The sequence below is a fragment of the Centroberyx affinis genome, unplaced genomic scaffold, assembly GCF_046629955.1.
Source record: "Centroberyx affinis isolate AG114_WGS23_722 - 3 ecotype Tasmania unplaced genomic scaffold, CSIRO-AGI_Caff_v1 ptg005769l_1, whole genome shotgun sequence".
Lineage (NCBI taxonomy): Eukaryota > Metazoa > Chordata > Actinopteri > Beryciformes > Berycidae > Centroberyx > Centroberyx affinis.
In genome coordinates this window covers 44,161-62,127 of record NW_027282921.1, presented here as the reverse complement: position 1 = coordinate 62,127, position 17,967 = coordinate 44,161, and the positions used below count along the sequence as shown (strand labels likewise).

The 17,967-nt window shown below is 40.9% G+C and overlaps 15 non-coding genes across 15 annotated transcripts; 1 reads left to right on the top strand and 14 right to left on the bottom strand.

The window, feature by feature from the left end:
* Positions 1-521: 521 nt before the first annotated feature.
* Positions 522-593, bottom strand: trnat-cgu (transfer RNA threonine (anticodon CGU)). Its single transcript has one exon. It is a non-coding gene; the product is annotated as a tRNA-Thr (tRNA).
* A 793-nt stretch (positions 594-1,386) lies between these two features.
* Positions 1,387-1,458, bottom strand: trnat-ugu (transfer RNA threonine (anticodon UGU)). The gene has a single exon. It is a non-coding gene; the product is annotated as a tRNA-Thr (tRNA).
* A 272-nt stretch (positions 1,459-1,730) lies between these two features.
* On the bottom strand, positions 1,731-1,802 carry trnat-cgu (transfer RNA threonine (anticodon CGU)). Its single transcript has one exon. It is a non-coding gene; the product is annotated as a tRNA-Thr (tRNA).
* A 564-nt stretch (positions 1,803-2,366) lies between these two features.
* Positions 2,367-2,438, bottom strand: trnat-cgu (transfer RNA threonine (anticodon CGU)). Its single transcript has one exon. It is a non-coding gene; the product is annotated as a tRNA-Thr (tRNA).
* A 384-nt stretch (positions 2,439-2,822) lies between these two features.
* trnat-ugu (transfer RNA threonine (anticodon UGU)) lies at positions 2,823-2,894 on the bottom strand. Its single transcript has one exon. It is a non-coding gene; the product is annotated as a tRNA-Thr (tRNA).
* Positions 2,895-3,298: 404 nt separating this feature from the next.
* On the bottom strand, positions 3,299-3,370 carry trnat-cgu (transfer RNA threonine (anticodon CGU)). Its single transcript has one exon. It is a non-coding gene; the product is annotated as a tRNA-Thr (tRNA).
* Positions 3,371-3,967: 597 nt separating this feature from the next.
* trnat-cgu (transfer RNA threonine (anticodon CGU)) lies at positions 3,968-4,039 on the bottom strand. Its single transcript has one exon. It is a non-coding gene; the product is annotated as a tRNA-Thr (tRNA).
* A 1,187-nt stretch (positions 4,040-5,226) lies between these two features.
* Positions 5,227-5,298, bottom strand: trnat-cgu (transfer RNA threonine (anticodon CGU)). The gene has a single exon. It is a non-coding gene; the product is annotated as a tRNA-Thr (tRNA).
* Positions 5,299-6,225: 927 nt separating this feature from the next.
* On the bottom strand, positions 6,226-6,297 carry trnat-cgu (transfer RNA threonine (anticodon CGU)). The gene has a single exon. It is a non-coding gene; the product is annotated as a tRNA-Thr (tRNA).
* A 4,462-nt stretch (positions 6,298-10,759) lies between these two features.
* trnat-cgu (transfer RNA threonine (anticodon CGU)) lies at positions 10,760-10,831 on the bottom strand. Its single transcript has one exon. It is a non-coding gene; the product is annotated as a tRNA-Thr (tRNA).
* Positions 10,832-11,879: 1,048 nt separating this feature from the next.
* Positions 11,880-11,951, top strand: trnat-cgu (transfer RNA threonine (anticodon CGU)). Its single transcript has one exon. It is a non-coding gene; the product is annotated as a tRNA-Thr (tRNA).
* A 1,647-nt stretch (positions 11,952-13,598) lies between these two features.
* On the bottom strand, positions 13,599-13,670 carry trnat-cgu (transfer RNA threonine (anticodon CGU)). The gene has a single exon. It is a non-coding gene; the product is annotated as a tRNA-Thr (tRNA).
* An 821-nt stretch (positions 13,671-14,491) lies between these two features.
* trnat-cgu (transfer RNA threonine (anticodon CGU)) lies at positions 14,492-14,563 on the bottom strand. Its single transcript has one exon. It is a non-coding gene; the product is annotated as a tRNA-Thr (tRNA).
* A 932-nt stretch (positions 14,564-15,495) lies between these two features.
* Positions 15,496-15,567, bottom strand: trnat-cgu (transfer RNA threonine (anticodon CGU)). The gene has a single exon. It is a non-coding gene; the product is annotated as a tRNA-Thr (tRNA).
* Positions 15,568-16,258: 691 nt separating this feature from the next.
* Positions 16,259-16,330, bottom strand: trnat-cgu (transfer RNA threonine (anticodon CGU)). Its single transcript has one exon. It is a non-coding gene; the product is annotated as a tRNA-Thr (tRNA).
* Positions 16,331-17,967: the final 1,637 nt, after the last annotated feature.

Below are 17,967 nucleotides of genomic sequence, written 5' to 3'. Positions count from 1 at the left end.
TTCATGTTCATTTGTCACATGCAGTAAAAAGAAATAAATGGGGGTTGAACACCTCAGAACTCTCTTGATTCATGCTCTCTTCTGTGAGTCATGTGTAATGTGAAAGATTTTCAATTAAATGTACAAAAAGATTAATAGAATTTAATCTGTGATCTTTGGATTTAAAGACCAACATCTTTGCAGTTGGCAATCATACCTCCTAGTGAAAAAAACATATTAAGAATTAATAATTTTGAACATTCCAAAATGCTAATGGTGGTGCTCTACCAAATTATGTATGTGCTAGAATGGGGTTTTAATAAGTCATCTGCAGATGCATCTTACCTTTCTGCAGTACAAATTGAAAATGAATTTAGAGCAAATAGCAACCATTTCTATTCCCTTGAATAGAGAGTTATCTGACCTCATTCGATTTTAGTAGAAGACTGTTGACTTCAACACACGCTGAATTTTACTGAATGACATTTGAGAGTTCACACTGACCATTGAGGTGTGGAACGGAACTGACCCCATCACCTTAAAGGCATGGATGGGGATTGAACCCATGATCTTCGGTTTACGAGACCGACGCCTTTCCACTTGGCCACCATGCCTGACAACTGTGGCATTAATTTATTATTTTAGAGATTTCTTCTGAACTATGAATAGTATGGAGAGACATGCTCTACCACTTTTAATACGAGACCAAATGATGCATCTCACCTTTCTGCAGTACAAACTGACCTTGAATTTAGAGTGATAGTGAAGAGCAACCATTTCTATTCCCAAAGTTGGCAAAGGTGAATTCATTCAATTTTGGTAGAAGAGTGGTTACCACAACACACTGTAACTTTTATTCAATGGCATAGCATAAAGGTGTGAAATGAAATTGATCCCATCGTCTTAAACCTGCAACAAGCCATATCAGACCAATAACTGAAACTAATGTGGTCTATGTGGAGATTTCATTGAGACATAATGATATAAACCAACACCTCTTTTCTAAAGCTTCCGCTCCAGAACGAAGCTCCTCCCGCTCCATTCAGTAGATTTTCATGTTTTTTTAAAACTAGCTTGTCTCCTCCCTCGCTGTTTGAAAGCGGCCCTCACCTCCTCCCATTCCTGAAAAAAAATGTTGTAATGGCGGAATCGATGAAGAGAGAGTGACTACACTTGTTAAACTAGTAAACTTGCTACCTACCTCTTCACTTGTCATTGTGGGACATGTAACCTTCAGCGGGAGAAAGATATGGCAAAGCGAGACTTCTTCGTAGGTACGGTTAGCTTAACTTTTAGCCTTTATGCTAGGTGCTCAGCTAGGTTTGTACTTTGGTAGCTTAGCTTTATTTGTATGTTGTAGTTTCTGTCACCCTCTAGTGGTCGGAAAATCACTTATTGCAGGTTTAAAGGCATGGATGGGGATTGAACCCATGATCTTCGGTTTACAAGACCGACGCCTTTCCACTTGGCCACCATGCCTGATAGAGGGAGCATTAAGTTATTGTTTTAGAGATTTTTTTCTTCTGAACCATGAATAGTACAGGGAAAACTGATCTAACACTGAACTAACACTGAACTGAAGAAATTAACTTCATATTCAAGAATTTTTAATATTCCGAATTGCAAATAGTCATGTAAACTAGGTACCAAACGACACCTACCCACAGCTGCAAACTCCACAAGCATGAATGCCTTTTGAGAGCTCACATTGATCATAAAGGTGTAGAATGGAATTGACTCCATCATTTTAAAGGCATGGATGGGGATTGAACCCATGATCTTCAGTTTACGAGACTGACGCCTTTCTACTTGGCCACCATGCCTGACAGATGTGGCATTAAGTTATTATTTTAGAGATGTTTTTCTTCGGAACCATGACTAGTACGGGGAAAACTGTTCTAACACTGAGCTCTATGTGCTTGAAAAAGGTTTTGAAATGAAAGCAACAGGTGGAACTTATCTTTCAGCAGTAGAAATTGTCCTTGAATTCCTCTTACAGTCATAATGAAGAGCATCATTTTGCAAGGACAGTCTGCATATTTTCACGCACCTCAGTTGCTTAAGATAAGAGCGCAGAGTTTTTGTCTTAGTCACTAAGAAATGTTTGCAAATCAAGTTGTGGCGCAAACATGGCGTTGAAAAAAGCACTGCGCAAACAAATAGCATCCGTCATCATCTAGCGCACAAAAAAAAGTGCGCTTTTACACTAATGATGGCACACTTGTGCACAAAGTCATGCTACTCATGCATTTGGATTCAGGATGAGTCATCTGAATTGGCTGCATTCTGGTAGAACAGAGCTTTCCACAACACATTGTAACTTCCCTTCAGCGACATGTGATCATTAACATTGATCACAAAGGTTGCAGTTGACTCCATCATCTTGAAGGCATGGATGGGGATTGAACCCATGATCTTCGGTTTACGAGACCGACGCCTTTCCACTTGGCCACCATGCCTGATAGATGTGCCATTTCATTCTTTTAGAGATTGAATTCTTCTGACCTACAAATATTAAGCTAAACTGTGCTCTTCAAAGGAGCTGTATGTCCTTGAAGAGGTTTTGAAATGAAACCAACTTTTGCAGCTCATCTTTCAGCAGTAAAAAACAGTCCTTGAATTCCACTTACAGTCATAATGAAGAGGATCATTTTATCCACTTGAATTAGACACTGAGGTCAAGATTCACCAAGATGGAGTTTTGAGGAATAGATAGTCACTGAGCTATCTGAACTTATTCGATTTTGGTAGGAGAGATTTCACCACAACACACTAATTGAATGGCATTTTAGAGTTCACATTGATCACTGAGGTGTGGAATGTAACTGACCCCATCTTCTTAAAGGCATGGATGGGGATTGAACCCATGATCTTCGGTTTACAAGACCGACGCCTTTCCACTTGGCCACCACGCCTGGTAAATGCACTGTTAATTCATTATTTTAGTTGCAAATCAAATTGTGGCACAAACATGCCATGGAAAAGAGCACGAGAAAGTATACCGTGCTCACGAGAAAGTATTGCGTGCGCACGGGATAGTTTCTGGTGCACACCAGATAGTTTTCCGTGCGCACCAAAAACTTAAAGATTTTTTTTTTTTGCCCATGTCCCCTTAGGGGCTCCGTAGTTAACCAGACACCAGGGTCAGGTTTTTTAATGGGATACTACTCATACCTTTGGATTCAGCATGAGTAAAGTGAATTGAGTCCATTTTGGTAGAGCAGTGCTTTCCACACCACATTCTGGCTTTGCTTCAATGGCATGTGAGCGTTTACATTGATCATGGAGATGTGGAATGGAATTGACCCCATCATCTTAAAGTCATGGATGGGGATTGAACCCATGATCTTCGGTTTACGAGACCGATGCCTTTCCACTTGGCCACCATGTCTGAAAGTTACGACATTAATTTATGATTTTAGAGATTTGGTTCACTATGAATAGTAAGGGGAAAAGTGCTCTACCACTAATCTGTCCCACTGAAAAGATTTTGAAATGAAAGCAACAGGTGCAACTTATCTTTCAGCAGCAGAAATTGTCCATGAATTCCTCTTAGTCATAATGAAGAGCATCATTTTATCCCCTTGAATGAGACACTGAGGTCAAGATTCACTAAGATTGTGTTTATGCGCCTCAGGTGCTTAAGTTAACAGCACAGAATTTGCGTCTTACTCACTAATAAATTGTAGAAGTTGTAGCGCAAACAAGTCATTGAAACAAACACTGTGCACTCTATCTGTAGTGGAAATGAACCTTGAACTCCCATAGAGTGAATTTGATGAGCAATCATTTTTGCTTCTTTGAATTGTTAGTCATTAGCTTTCCTAATTTGATTCCTGTGTGGACTGCCATTGGGATACATCTTGGCATCTCACCTTTTTGCAGTACAGATTGCCCTTGAATTTAGAGTAACAGTGAAAAGCGACCATTTTTATTATGAATAGATAATCAGTTAGTCATCTGAACTCATTTGAGTGTATCATCTTAAAGGCATGGATGGGGATTGAACCCATGATCTTCGGTTTACGAGACCGACGCCTTTCCACTTGGCCACCATGCCTGATACTCATGCAGTCAATTTATTATTTTAGAGATTGAATTCTTCTGACAAATAAATAAATACAAATATTAAGCTAAACTGTGCTCTTCAAAAGAGCTGTATGTGCTTGAAGAGAAATCAACTTTTGCAGCTCATCTTTCAGCAGTAAAAAATAGTCCTTGAATCCCCGCTTACAATCATAATGAAGAGCATCATTTTATCCACTTGAATTAGACACTGAGGTCAAGATCCACTAAGATGGAGTTTTGAGGAATACATAGTCACTGAGTTATCTGAACTCATTTGATTTTGGTAGAAGAGATTTCACCACAACACACTAACTGTTATTGAATGGCATTTTTTTCCTACCTGTTTGATATATATAAATATATATTTTTATATTTGATTTTAACTTCAACTAATGTAATTGTCTTGCCACTGCCAGACGCCCTGGGAAGTAATTAAAAATAATATAGCCTACTATTTAATATTTCAGTTTGGTGATTATTAGAAAGCACAATAGTCCAAATATCATGGGCTTACAACCACTTTAAAATTGACCAGAATTAAATTAGCCACACTCCTTAGTGAATAAAAGTCTTCTTATGCATTTATGGTCGCTGCCTCCTTCCTCTGTCATTTTAGCCGCTCTATCAGTGTTGAATTTTCTGGATAATATATTTTTTTCTTCCGGTGACAAAAATGTAATTTAGTAAACTGAAACCACAAAAAAAAATAAAATAAAATAAAAAAAAATATATATATATATATACAAAGCAATATACAGGTTACATTATGAGAATTAAAAAAAGGTGTTGCTTTGGTCAATTTCAATATGTTACGTCATCCTGCAAATGTATCCTCGCCTCGCCTTGTGTCCATAAGGAATGTGATCCTGTTTTTAGCGTGCGATTCATCTCCCCTTTGTAGCAGAGCGGGAGCGCGCAGTTATCCGAGATGAAGTAACGCGGGATTGACTAATGAAATCCTAATCCACCTTTGTGAAACAGACAAAGCCTGAGCTCAATTTATAAAAAAAACTCGACACAGCACGCGTCCAATTACCCTGGATTGTTTAAGCGACATACGTGAAACGGGGCCCTGAAGAAGAGTGTTGACCACAACACATACTAACTTTTTCTTGAATGGCTTCTGAGAGTTTACAGTGATCATAAAGGTGTGGAATGGAATTGGTCCCATCATCTTAAAGGCACGGATGGGGATTGAACCCATGATCTTCAGTTTACGAGACTGACGCCTTTCTACTTGGCCACCATGCCTGAGGACTGTGTTGCTATTTCAGATTTGGCTCTTCTGAACTATGAATACTAAGGGGAAAAGCATTCTACCACTGAGCTCTATGTGCTTGAAGAAGGTTTTGAAATCAATCCAACAGGTGCAGCTCATCTTTCAGCAGTAGAAATTGTCCTTGAATTCCTCTTACAGTCATAATGAAGAGCATCATTTTATCTCCTTGAATGAGACACTGAGGTCAAGATTCACTAAGATTGTGTTGTGAGGACAATCTGCATATTTTTATGCGCCTGAGATGCTTAAGCTCACAGCAGAGAGTTTTCACAGCATTCACTGAGAAATTTATGGAAATCAAGTTGTGGCACAAACAAGCCACTGAAAAGAGCACTGTGCAATGAAAATAGCCTTCATCACCTAGTGAACTGATTGGAGATTGTCAGTCACATTTGTCACATTATAAAGAAATAAATGGGGATTGAACAACTCAATACTCTGGACATTTGATTCCTCTTCTGTTTCATAAGTCAAGCAAAAAGTCTGCAATACCACCGAGTCATGTGGAATGTGACTGTTTTTGTTTCACTGTACCAAAACATGAAGTGACTTTAATTTGTGATCTTTTGATTTCAAGACCAACATGTTTCCACTTGGCAATCATACCTTCCAATGACAATATTCATTTGGTATTCGAGAATTTTGAATATCGCAAATTACTAATAGTGATGTAAAGTAGGTGCTCTACCAATGAGATGTTAACTGGACACCAGATGATGCATCTCGCCTTTCTGCAGTACAAATTGATCTTGAATTTAGAGTGACAATGAAGTGTAACTATTTCTACTCTTGTGAACAGATAGCTGCTGAGTTATCTGAATTACATTATATCTTTCACTGAATGGTATTTGAGAGTTCACATTGATCATAAAGGTGTGGAATTGACCTCATCATCTTAAAGGCATGGATGGGGATTGAACCCATGATCTTCGGTTCACGAGACCGACGCCTTTCCACTTGGCCACCATGCCTGTGAGACGTTTTTTCAATTTGTTGTTTTAGAGATTTAGTTCTTCAGAACTGCAAAAGGTTTTCATTTCACTGTGCAATAAAGATCAGTTGAATTTAATCTGAGATTTTTGGATTAAAAGACCAACACCTTCCCACTTGTGTTACCTGTCAATGGAGATATTAATTTGATGGAAGCGCAGGCGTCGACCAGGACGGCCGCTTGTTGCAGTTGCTCTCGCTCTTTTTCGCACTTTTTCCTAATTATCTCGTTCTATCTTGTTCTTTTAGCTTAACATAGTAACTAGTTAGGTTTCTAAATTGTGCCCCTCTGTAACCATGCGGTTTAGAGGAGTTTTAATCACTTTTCTGGCGCTTGGATTACTTTTTTCTGAGCGTCATGCCGCCAGTGCACAACTACTCAGCGGCTCTACTGGGACTGTCTACAGCCGGGATCAGCTGATGGCGCTCCGACCGGCCGGCATGGCTGGTGTAACCCACCAAATCCCTGAGGAGCTTAGAAGAAAGTTTCGGGGACGACGGGGTAAAGGAAGGAGGTCAAGACAGCGGAAGGCAGAGGCACGGAGGGAGAGAAGGAGATACAAGCCGTATCTCCCCTCTCTCATCATGGGAAACGTAAGATCACTGGCGAATAAGATGGATGAGCTAACGGCGCTAGCCAGGAGTCAGAGGGAGTTCCGGGAGTGTAGTATTATGTGCTTCACTGAGACATGGCTGCACCAGGATATCCCCGACCACAACGTCTCCATCAACGGCTTTCAGACTGTTCGGGCCGACAGGGATTGCACCGAGAGCGGTAAGCGTAAAGGCGGAGGGCTTGCTGTTCTAGTTAACAACAGATGGTGCAATCCTGGTCACATTACGATCAAGGAACGTATTTGTTGCCCGGACATTGAACTGTTAGCCGTGGGACTCCGGCCGTATTATTTGCCCAGGGAAATGTCACATGTCATCATGGTGGCTGTTTACATCCCCCCCTCTGCCAACCCGACGTCGGCGTGTAACGTCATTCACACCGCCATAGCTCGACTCCAGACTCAGCACCCGAGTGCTCTCATAGCAATCTCGGGTGACTTCAACCATGTCACCATGGCAACAACCTTGCCCAACTTCACCCAGTATGTGAGCTGTCCAACCAGAGAGGAGAGGACGCTGGACTTGTTGTATGCTAACGTGAAGGATGCATACAGCTCTTCTCCCCTCCCCCCCCCTGGGTAGGTCAGACCACAACCTTGTGCACCTCAACCCCTGCTATGTGCCTCTGGTGAAAAGACAGCCTGCGACCACAAGGACAGTGAGGAGATGGTCGGAGGAGGCCTATGAGACACTTCAGGGCTGTTTTGAGGTGACAGACTGGCAGGCACTCTGTGAGACGCATGGAGAGGACATTGATGGGCTCACAGACTGTATAACAGACTACATTAACTTCTGTGTGGATTGCACTGTCCCAGCACAGACTGTCCATTGTTATCCAAATAACAAGCCATGGGTAACAAAGGAAATCAAAGCCATCCTCAACACAAAGAAAAGGGCTTTCAGAGCTGGCAATAGGGAAGAGGTGAGAACAATCCAAAGTCACCTGAAAGGGAAGATCCGGGAGGCTAAAGAGAAGTACAGGAGGAAGCTGGAGCAGAAACTCCAGCAGAACAACATGAGAGAGGTCTGGAGCGGCATGAAGACCATCACTGGTTTCAGGCCGACTGGCGGCAGAGGGGCTGAGGGCGGCTCGGACAGAGCCAACGAACTTAATCTGTTCTTCAACAGATTTGACACAGTGACCCCTGCCCAGCCCCCCCTTGACTCATCTGTCGTCTGCCTCCAACCAACATCTACTCAATCGCCCCCCCCTCCCCCCTCCTACAGCCCCCCATCCTCCACTGAGGGTCCCACTTCCCCCCCCTCTGGCTCCCAGACTGACTGCCCTCTCCAACCTGACAACTCCACCCCTCCCCCTCCCCTACCTGTAACCTCTACAGTGTGCTTCACAGCTGACCATGTAAGAAGACAGTTCATGAGACTCCACTCAAGCAAGGCTGCAGGCCCTGATGGTGTCAGCCCCAGGGTGCTCAAAGCCTGTGCCCCCCAGCTATGTGGAGTACTTCACCATGTCTTCAACATGAGCCTGAGTCTTCAAAGGGTCCCCGTGCTGTGGAAGACGTCCTGCCTCGTCCCTGTGCCGAAGACGCCGCGTCCCGCTGGCTCCAAGGACTACAGACCGGTGGCATTGACCTCCCACATCATGAAGACCCTGGAGAGACTTGTCCTGGAACAGCTCCGACCCATGGTCAAGCCACTCTTGGACCCCCTCCAGTTCGCCTACCAGCCCCGACTTGGAGTTGAGGACGCCGTCATCTACCTGCTAAACCGCGTCTACGCCCACCTGGACAAACCGGCGAGCACGGTGAGGGTCATGTTTTTTTACTTTTCCAGTGCTTTCAACACCATCCGGCCGGCTCTACTGGGTGAGAAGCTGACAGCGATGCAGGTGGATGCCCCCCTCGTGTCCTGGATTGTCAACTACCTGACTGGCAGACCGCAGTATGTGCGCTTGCAACACTGTGTGTCAGACAGAGTGGTCAGCAACACTGGGGCCCCGCAGGGGACAGTCCTATCTCCCTTCCTCTTCACCCTCTACACCACGGACTTCAACTACAACACAGAGTCCTGCCATCTTCAGAAGTTCTCTGATGACTCTGCTATAGTTGGATGTATCAGCAAGGGTGTGGAGGCTGAGTATAGGGCTGTGGTGGGAAACTTTGTCACATGGTGTGAGCAGAACCATCTGCAGCTCAACGTGGCAAAGACTAAGGAGCTGGTTGTGGATCTGAGGAGGGCCAAGACACCGGTGACCCCTGTTTCCATCGAGGGGGTCAGTGTGGACATTGTGGAGGACTACAAGTACCTGGGAGTGCACATTGACCATAAACTGAACTGGGCTAAGAACACTGAAGCTCTCTACAAGAAGGGCCAGAGCCGTCTCTACTTTCTGAGGAGGCTGAGGTCCTTCAACATCTGCCGGACAATGCTGAGGATGTTTTATGATTCTGTGGTGGCCGGTGCTCTCCTGTTTGCTGTGGTGTGCTGGGGCAGCAGGTTGAGGGCAGCAGACGCAAACAGACTCAACAAACTGATCCGCAAGGCCAGTGACGTTGTGGGGGTGGAGCTGGACTCTCTGGTGGCAGTGTCACAGAGGAGGATGCTGTCCAAGTTACATGGCATCTTGGACAATGTCTCCCACCCGCTCCATGACTTGCTGGTCAAGCACAGGAGCACATTCAGTGCAAGACTCATTCCACCGAGATGCACCACAGAGCCACAGGAACTCATTCCTGCCTGTGGCCATCAAACTTTTCAACTCCTCACCCTGTCAGCAGTTATAACCCATAACTTATAACTTATATCTAACTGTGCAATACCAATTTTTTTGTGCAATAATTCAACTGCAATAATTCAACTGTGCAATACTTATTAATTATTTAATTATTTACACTGGTGTATGTATATATTGGAGTATGATGCATATTGTACAGAATTCTTATTTCTCGTATTTCTATATTATTATTATTATTTTTATTCTCATTGTTATATATTGTAGTATAATGCACATATTTTACATATTTCTTACTTTTGTATTTCTATTTTTCTTATAATTTCTTATAATTTCTCTACGCTTGTATATATTCACTTCTACAATGTGAGCAGCTGCAATGTAACCCAATTTCCCCTCGGGGATCAATAAAGTATTTCTGATTCTGATTCTGATTCTGATATTCTAGAACTTTGAATCTTCCAAATTATTAAAGTCATGTAAACTAGGTACCAGATGACACCTATACACAGCTGCAAACTCCACAAGCAGATGATGGTGAGAATGCCTCAACCCCTCCTAAAGAGGCAAAGATTGAATTTCCCATCCATATCCATTGCCTTTGTTATCATTAATAATTTCTCTCATTGAAATATTGTATTTTGAGGCGGCTTTCGAAGAAAGTATATAAAAATAGGCTTGAATAGCCTGAAACATGCCTTTTTGTAACTGTAATAGAGACAGGCATATGGCTGTGATGAACATGATGTGGTAGAGATATGGTTGTTTTGGTTACATTTGAAAGAGGCGGGACAGGAAACAAGTTATTTTTATTAAAAAATATATGTATATATCCCATTACCACAATTATCTCTGTGTAATTGAAATAAATACTTCAGTCATGTAAATGGGATTATTGTGGGGAATTGTCAATTTATGCAATCATGTTAACAACATAATCAGACTATAGCCTTAACCACAGTATCGGCAATAGTTGCACTGTGCGCATGTAAACATAGCCACTGAGTCATCTGGATAGAGTCCGTTTTGGTCAAAGAGTGTGTTTACCCCAACACAATCTAACTGTTTCTTGAATAGCATGTGAGAGTTCACATTGATCATAAAGGTGTGGAATGGAACTGATCCCATCTTCTTAAAGGCATGGATGGGGATTGAACCCATGATCTTCGGTTTACGAGACCGACGCCTTTCCACTTGGCCACCATGCCTGACTATGGACTTTTCAGTTTGTTGTTTTAGAGATTTGGCTCTTCTGAATTATAATTAGTAAAATCATGGATTAAATTCCCATCCATGCCTTTAGGATGATGGGGTCAATTCAATTCCACACATTTATGATCAGTGTGAACTCTCACAAGCCGTTCAATAAAAAGTTAGACAGTGATAAAAAGTGTTCTACCAAAATCAAATGAATTCAGATAACTCAGTGACTATCTATTCACAGGAATAGAAATAGTTGCACTTTATCACTCTAAATTCATGATCAATTTGTATTGCAGAAAGGTGAGATGCATCATCTGGCGTCCAATTAACATCCCATTCTAGTACCTGAATCATATTGGTGTAGCACCTACTTTACATCACTATTAGTAATTTGGGATATTCAAAATTTTTGAATACCAAATCAATATTTTCATTGGGAGGTATGACTGCCAAGTGGAAAGGTGTTGGTCTTGAAATTAAAGTCACTTCATGTTTTTGTACAGTGAAACGAAAAGCATTCACATTCCACATGACTCTGTGGTAATGCAGACATTTTGTTTGGCTTACGGAAAGGAACAGGAATCAAATGTCCAGAGTATTGAGGTGTTCAATCCCCATTTATTTCTTCATAATGTATGTGACACATGTGACTGACAATCTCCAATCAGTTCACTAGGTAATAAAGGAAGCTATTTTCATTGCACAGTGCTCTTTTCAGTGGCTTGTTTGTGCCACAACTTGATTTCCATAAATTTCTCAGTGAATGCTGTGAAAACTCTCTGCTGTGAGCTTAAGCATCTCAGGCGCATAAAAATATGCAGATTGTCCTCACAACACAATCTTAGTGAATCTTGACCTCAGTGTCTCATTCAAGGAGATAAAATGATGCTCTTCATTATGACTGTAAGAGGAATTCAAGTGCAATTTCTGCTGCTGAAACATAAGTTGCACCTGCTGGTTTCATTTCCAAACCTTTTTCAAGCACATAGAGCTCAGTGGTACAGCAGTTTGCTCCTCACTATTCTTAGTTCAGAAGTGGCTTTGTCACTGTCAGGCATGGTGTCCAAGTGGAAAGGTGTCGGTCTCGTAAACCGAAGATCATGGGTTCAATCCCCATCCATGCCTTTAAGATGATACACTCAATTCCATTTCACACCTTTACGATCAATGTGAATTCTCAAGTAAAAGATAGAATGTCGACCAAAATGTTTACATGCGCACAGTGCAATTTGCCAATCCTGCAATTCCTGCAATAAGCTGTTAACATGATTGTAAAAACAATTCCCCATTTCACATGACTCAAGTATTTATCTTCCCATTTCCCATTCAGTTTCCCGTCCCGCCACTTCAAATGTAACCAAAGCAACCACAGCCATAATTCTGCTCTACCACATCATGCTGTTTGTTGCAGCCATGTGCCATGTGTCTCTACTACAATTACAAAATGGCATGCTTCAGGCTCTACTGTTGGGAAACCTGTTGGAAGGAAGGATTGTACAGTTCTCAATAATAATTTCTCTCATTTTACTTTGAGGCAGCTTCTGAAACAAGTATATAAAAATAGGCTTGAATAGGCTTCTTTTGGCCTGTTCAATAGACCTGTTGTTTCATCCTGACCATACATATTGGCGATGCCTTGTTCTGTCCAAAGGCAGTAATGCCTTAATGTTTACTTTATTTGGATTAGGCTATTAGCGCCTTAATAAAGCACAAAAATAGAAATAATTTGTCTGTCAAAGTACTCTCCATTGTAGCGAGGATTAGAGATTAGTATGTTTTAGAACAGTGATTCTCAACCTTTTTCATATCAAGAACCCCTCATTCAGTCCACATTTGGGCCACGGACCCCCATTTGATGAGATTTTGTGTCTCTGACCCAAATCTGAGAATATTTTTATTGTCAGATATGATTTTGTCCAGAATTCCTTGATTATCTGTATTGTAGGTAGAGAGATAACAGAGAAACTATGATCAAAACAGTAATTTCTACATCTCTTTTCTTGTAAATTTCTTGTAAATGAAATAATAGTGAAGTTTAACAATTCATCAATTTCCTGGGGACCCCCCTGGAACCCCCTCAAGGACCCCTGGTGGTCCCCGGACCCCACGTTGAGAACCACTGTTTTAGAAAGTAAAAAAAAATTAAAATTAAAGTAATGTGATTACTTTCCTCTGAGAGTAATGAGTAAAGTAATCTCATTACAATTTAGAGAGAGTAAGGAGTAATTGGTAATGGATTACTTCCCCAACACTGGTTAGAACATGTACACCATAGTGACATTTCTTGTCTGTGAGCAATTTGCGCGTGTGTGGAGGTAAAAGTTGATTGTAGTCAGTACTGGGTTAGATCAGGGTGTTATTCTTACCAACATCTGTATTGTAATTGTAATTGTAATAGAGACAGGCATATGGCTGCCATGAACAACATGATGTGGTAGAGCAGAATCATGACTGTGGTTGTTTTGGTTACATTTGAAAATGATGGGAAAGGAAACAAAATAAATGCTTCAGTCATATAAACAGGATTATTATGGGGAATATGCCAGTTTTTGCAGTCATGTAAACAACTTAATCAAACTATTGCCTTAGTACAGTACAGTATTGGCAATTGTTGCACTGTGCGCATGTAAACATAGACTGAGTCATCTGGACTGACTCCATTTTGGTCGAAGAGTGTGATTACTACAACACATTCTATCTTTTTCTTGAATAGGATTTGAGAGTTCACACTGATCCTAAAGGTGTGGAATGGAATTGAACGTATCATCTTAAAGGCATGGATGGGGATTGAACCCATGATCTTCGGTTTACGAGACCGACGCCTTTCCACTTGGCCACCATGCCAGCCACAGTTTGTTGTTTTAGAGATTTGGTTCTTCTGAACTATGAATATTGAGGGGAAAAGCACTCTACCGCTGAGCTCTATGTGCTTGAAGAAGGTTTTGAAATCAATCCAACAGGTGCAGCTCATCTTTCAGCAGTAGAAATTGTCCTTGAATTCCTCTTACAGTCATAATGAAGAGCATCATTTTATCCCCTTGAATGAGACACTGAGGTCAAGATTCACTAAGATTGTGTTGTGAGGACAATCTGCATATTTTTATGTGCCTGAGATGCTTAAGCTAACAGCACAGAGTTTTCACAGCATTCACTGAGAAATTTATGGAAAATCAAGTTATGGCACAAACAAGCCACTGAAAAGAGCACTGTGCAATGAAAATAGCTTCCTTTATTACCTAGTGAACTGATTGGAGATTGTCAGTCACATTTGTCACATTATACATTATGAAGAAATAAATGGGGATTGAACACTTCAATACTCTGGACATTTGATTCTTCTCTCTTCAAGAATTTTTAACATTCTGAAATAGTAATAGTCATGTAAAATAGAGGTTCTACCAAATGAGATGTAAGTGCTAGAATGGGATGTTAATTGGACACCAGGTGATGCATCTCACCTTTCTGCATTACAAATAGACCTTGACTTTAGATTGATAGTGAAGTGTAACTATTTCTACTCTCTTGAGTAGATAGTCACTGAGCTCTCCGAATTCACTCGATTTTGGTTGAACAGTTTTTACTACACTATATCTTTTTTATTGAATGGTATTTGAGAGTTGACACAGATCATGAAGGTGTGGAATTGAATTGACCCCAACATTTAAAGGCACGGATGGGGATTGAACCCATGATCTTCGGTTTACGAGACCGACGCCTTTCCACTTGGCCACCATGCCTGATACTCATGGAGTCAATTTATTATTTTAGAGATTTGGCTCTTCTGAACTATGAATATTAAGGGGAAAAGCACTCTACCACTGAGCTGCATGTGCTTGAAAAAGGTTTTGAAATGAAACCAGCAGGTGCAGCTCATCTTTCAGCAATAGAAATTGTCCTTGAATTCCTCTTACAGTCATAATGAAGAGCATCATTTTATCTCCTTGAATGAGACACTGAGGTCAAGATTCACTAAGATTGTGTTGTGAGGGCTCTCTGAACTTTTTTGTGTCTCAACTTCTTGAGCTAACAGCACAGAGTTTTCACTGTAGTCATGCAAATTTATGCAAATCGAGTTGTGGCACAAACAAGCCATTGAAAATGCGTCTTTCATCACCTAGCGCACAAAGCACAAAATGCGTTTCAGCTTTAAGACTAATCCAACAAGGAAGGAAGTGCACAAAAGTCTCCCTCATTATCGGAGCTTTCTCTGAACTGATTTGAGATTGCAGGATGGACCTCGCCACTTGACCACCATGTCTTGCAAATGGCTCAGACAATTTCCTGTTCCCTCCCGTAAGTCAAGCAAAATGTCTGCATGACAAATCAGCTGTGTGTATATGGACGGAAGATGAATTGAATTGAATCTGTAATGTTTGGATTAAAACTTTCCACTTGGCAATCCATACCTCCCAATGAGAAAAGTAAGTTGGTATTCAAGCATTTTGAATCTTCTGCATGCAACATGTAACTCCATGGCACATGCAGTAGGTGTTATGGTGGAATCCCATTCTGAACAGTGATAGTGAAGAGCAACCATGTTGTTCCCTGGAATAGGTAGTCACTGCACCATCTGAATTCATCCCATTTTGATAGAAGAGTGTTTCTCTTTCTCTTCTCTTGTATGGCATTTGAGAATTCACATAGATCATGAAGGTGGGGATCATCTTAAAGGCATGGATGGGGATTGAACCCATGATCTTCGGTTTACGAGACCGACGCCTTTCCACTTGGCCACCATGCCTGTGAAAAGTTTTCTCAATTTGTTGTTTTACAGATTTTGTTCTTCTGAACTGAAAAAAGTTTTTCTTTTCACTGTGCACTAAAGATCAAGTCAATTTAATCTGTGATTTTTGGATTAAAAGACCAACACCTTTCCACTTGTCATACCTGTCAATGGAGAAATTAATTTGATATTCACTTTGGTATATACACTTTGGTCAAAGAGTGTGTTTACCACAACACAATCTAACTGTTTCTTAAATAGCTTGTGAGAGTTCACATTGATCATAAAGGTGTGGAATGGAAGTGACCTCATCTTCTGAAAGGCACAGTTGGATTAAAAGATTAAAAGACCGACACCTTTCCACTTGGCCACCATGCCTAGCAGTATGAGCTTTAATTTATTATTTTAGAGATTTGGTTGACTATGAATAGTAAGGGAAAAAGTGCTCTTCCACTGACTCTATGTGCTTGAAGGTTTTTGAAACCAACAAGTGCAACTTATCTTTCAGCAGTAAAAATTGTCCTTGAATTACTCTTACTGTCATAATGAGAAGTAACCGCTTTTATCCCATGAATGAGACACTGAGGTCAAGATTCACTAAGTTATGAGGGCAATCTGCGTATTTTTACGCACCTCAGTTGCTTGAATGGTATTTGCAAGTTCACATTGAACAGAAAGATGTGGAATGGAACTGACCCCATGATCTTAAAGGCATGGATGGGGATTGAACCCATGATCTTCGGTTTACGAGACCGACGCCTTTCCACTTGGCCACCATGCCTGACTGTTTCACCTTGTTATTATAGAGATTTGGTTCTTCTGATCTACAGATTTACTAGACACACATACATTTCGCTTGAATCCATGATGTTTGCTTCACAAGACTCCTCACCAGAATATTTTGGACTCTGGGCTATATCTCCATGAAGAAGAGCTTGAAAGACAACCACGAGTGTGTCTTTTCTGTCTGCGGAGGAAATTACTCTTGAGCTCCACTTACAGTTTATTTGACAAGCAATCAGTTTTGCCTGTTTGAGTTGTTCATCTTTAAGTTTTCTAATTTCATCTTTAAGTTTTCTAATTTCATTTCCCTGAAAAATGATCACCAAGGAACTTCCTGATTACAGCAAAATATTATACCCAATGTATGACTGCTCACTCCAGCTACCATATCTGCACTATCATGTATAAATCCATGTCTTAATCAGATAGACTTTTTACTGGATCTTTAGGGTCTGGATCTTGGGATTTGGTTCAGCTAAAGCTTGTTGCTGGTTCCTGCAATGCAGCCTTATGTTTTTATTTTTTTTCAAAGAAACACTTGAAAAGGCTGATGTGGACCCCAGGAAGACCAAGCCCACCTCAGACTTCCAACGGATACAGTTTTTTGGTAACGCTTTATTTTCCGGGTCCGCAATTTTCCTAATAATTTCCTAGAAAGGAACTGTTAATTTCTTAGGAAGTTTCCTGGAAAGAACCATGACATGATGCACTAATTACAGGGGAAATAGGGAAAGAGTTCAGTGGTAGTTGGTAAGTTCCTCCAATTTCTTCTGTTGTTTCCAAGACAGAACCGTGAAATTAATAGTTATATAGAAAATGAGAAGAGAACTCAAATTAATTAAGAATTCAATAAATAACTATATTATATAATTATATGAATAATGACTTCTGATAATTACCTCTGCCTATTATTTTTTCACAATAAATAGTTTATCATTTTGCAGTTCTTTCCAGAAAATTCATCATTTCATGGTTCTTTCCAGGATACTTCCTAAGAAATTAATTAGTTATAAGCAGACAATCATTAACAGTTTATATTTTTGCTGTATAACTTGTCCATAGCCTACACATTTCACTTGAAAAGCAGTCATATTAACGGCACCCGCATACATATTTTCTTTGTGTGAAAATAAAAAAAAATAAAAAAAGAAATAGATGGCAAATACATAAATAGAAAACATGAGATTTTCTGAAAACTCCATGGCGCTTCTCCCTTCAGGTGTAACGGCTGGGGCTTTTTCCAACATCACTCTGCATTAGTCACATCATGACTGACAGGACGCACACACACACACACACACACACACACACACACACGCAATGAAGCATGCATGCGTACATACACAAAAAACACACATGCTGACCCTCAAAAAGTCACACAGAAACAGAAATACACACATCAGCTCACATAAAATGTGCACTCAACCGTGTGTGTGTGTGTGTGTGTGTGTGTGTGTGTGTGTGTGTGTACTTGTCAGAAACACAGCAGGTATTCCTAAAGGTTAGCTATCATAACAGGCTTAATTGAGTAGATCTTTCTCTCCATCTCTCTCTCTCTCACACACACACACACACACACACACACACATACATACATATTGATGCTGCTAAAGATTTACTGTCAATCCATGAAGG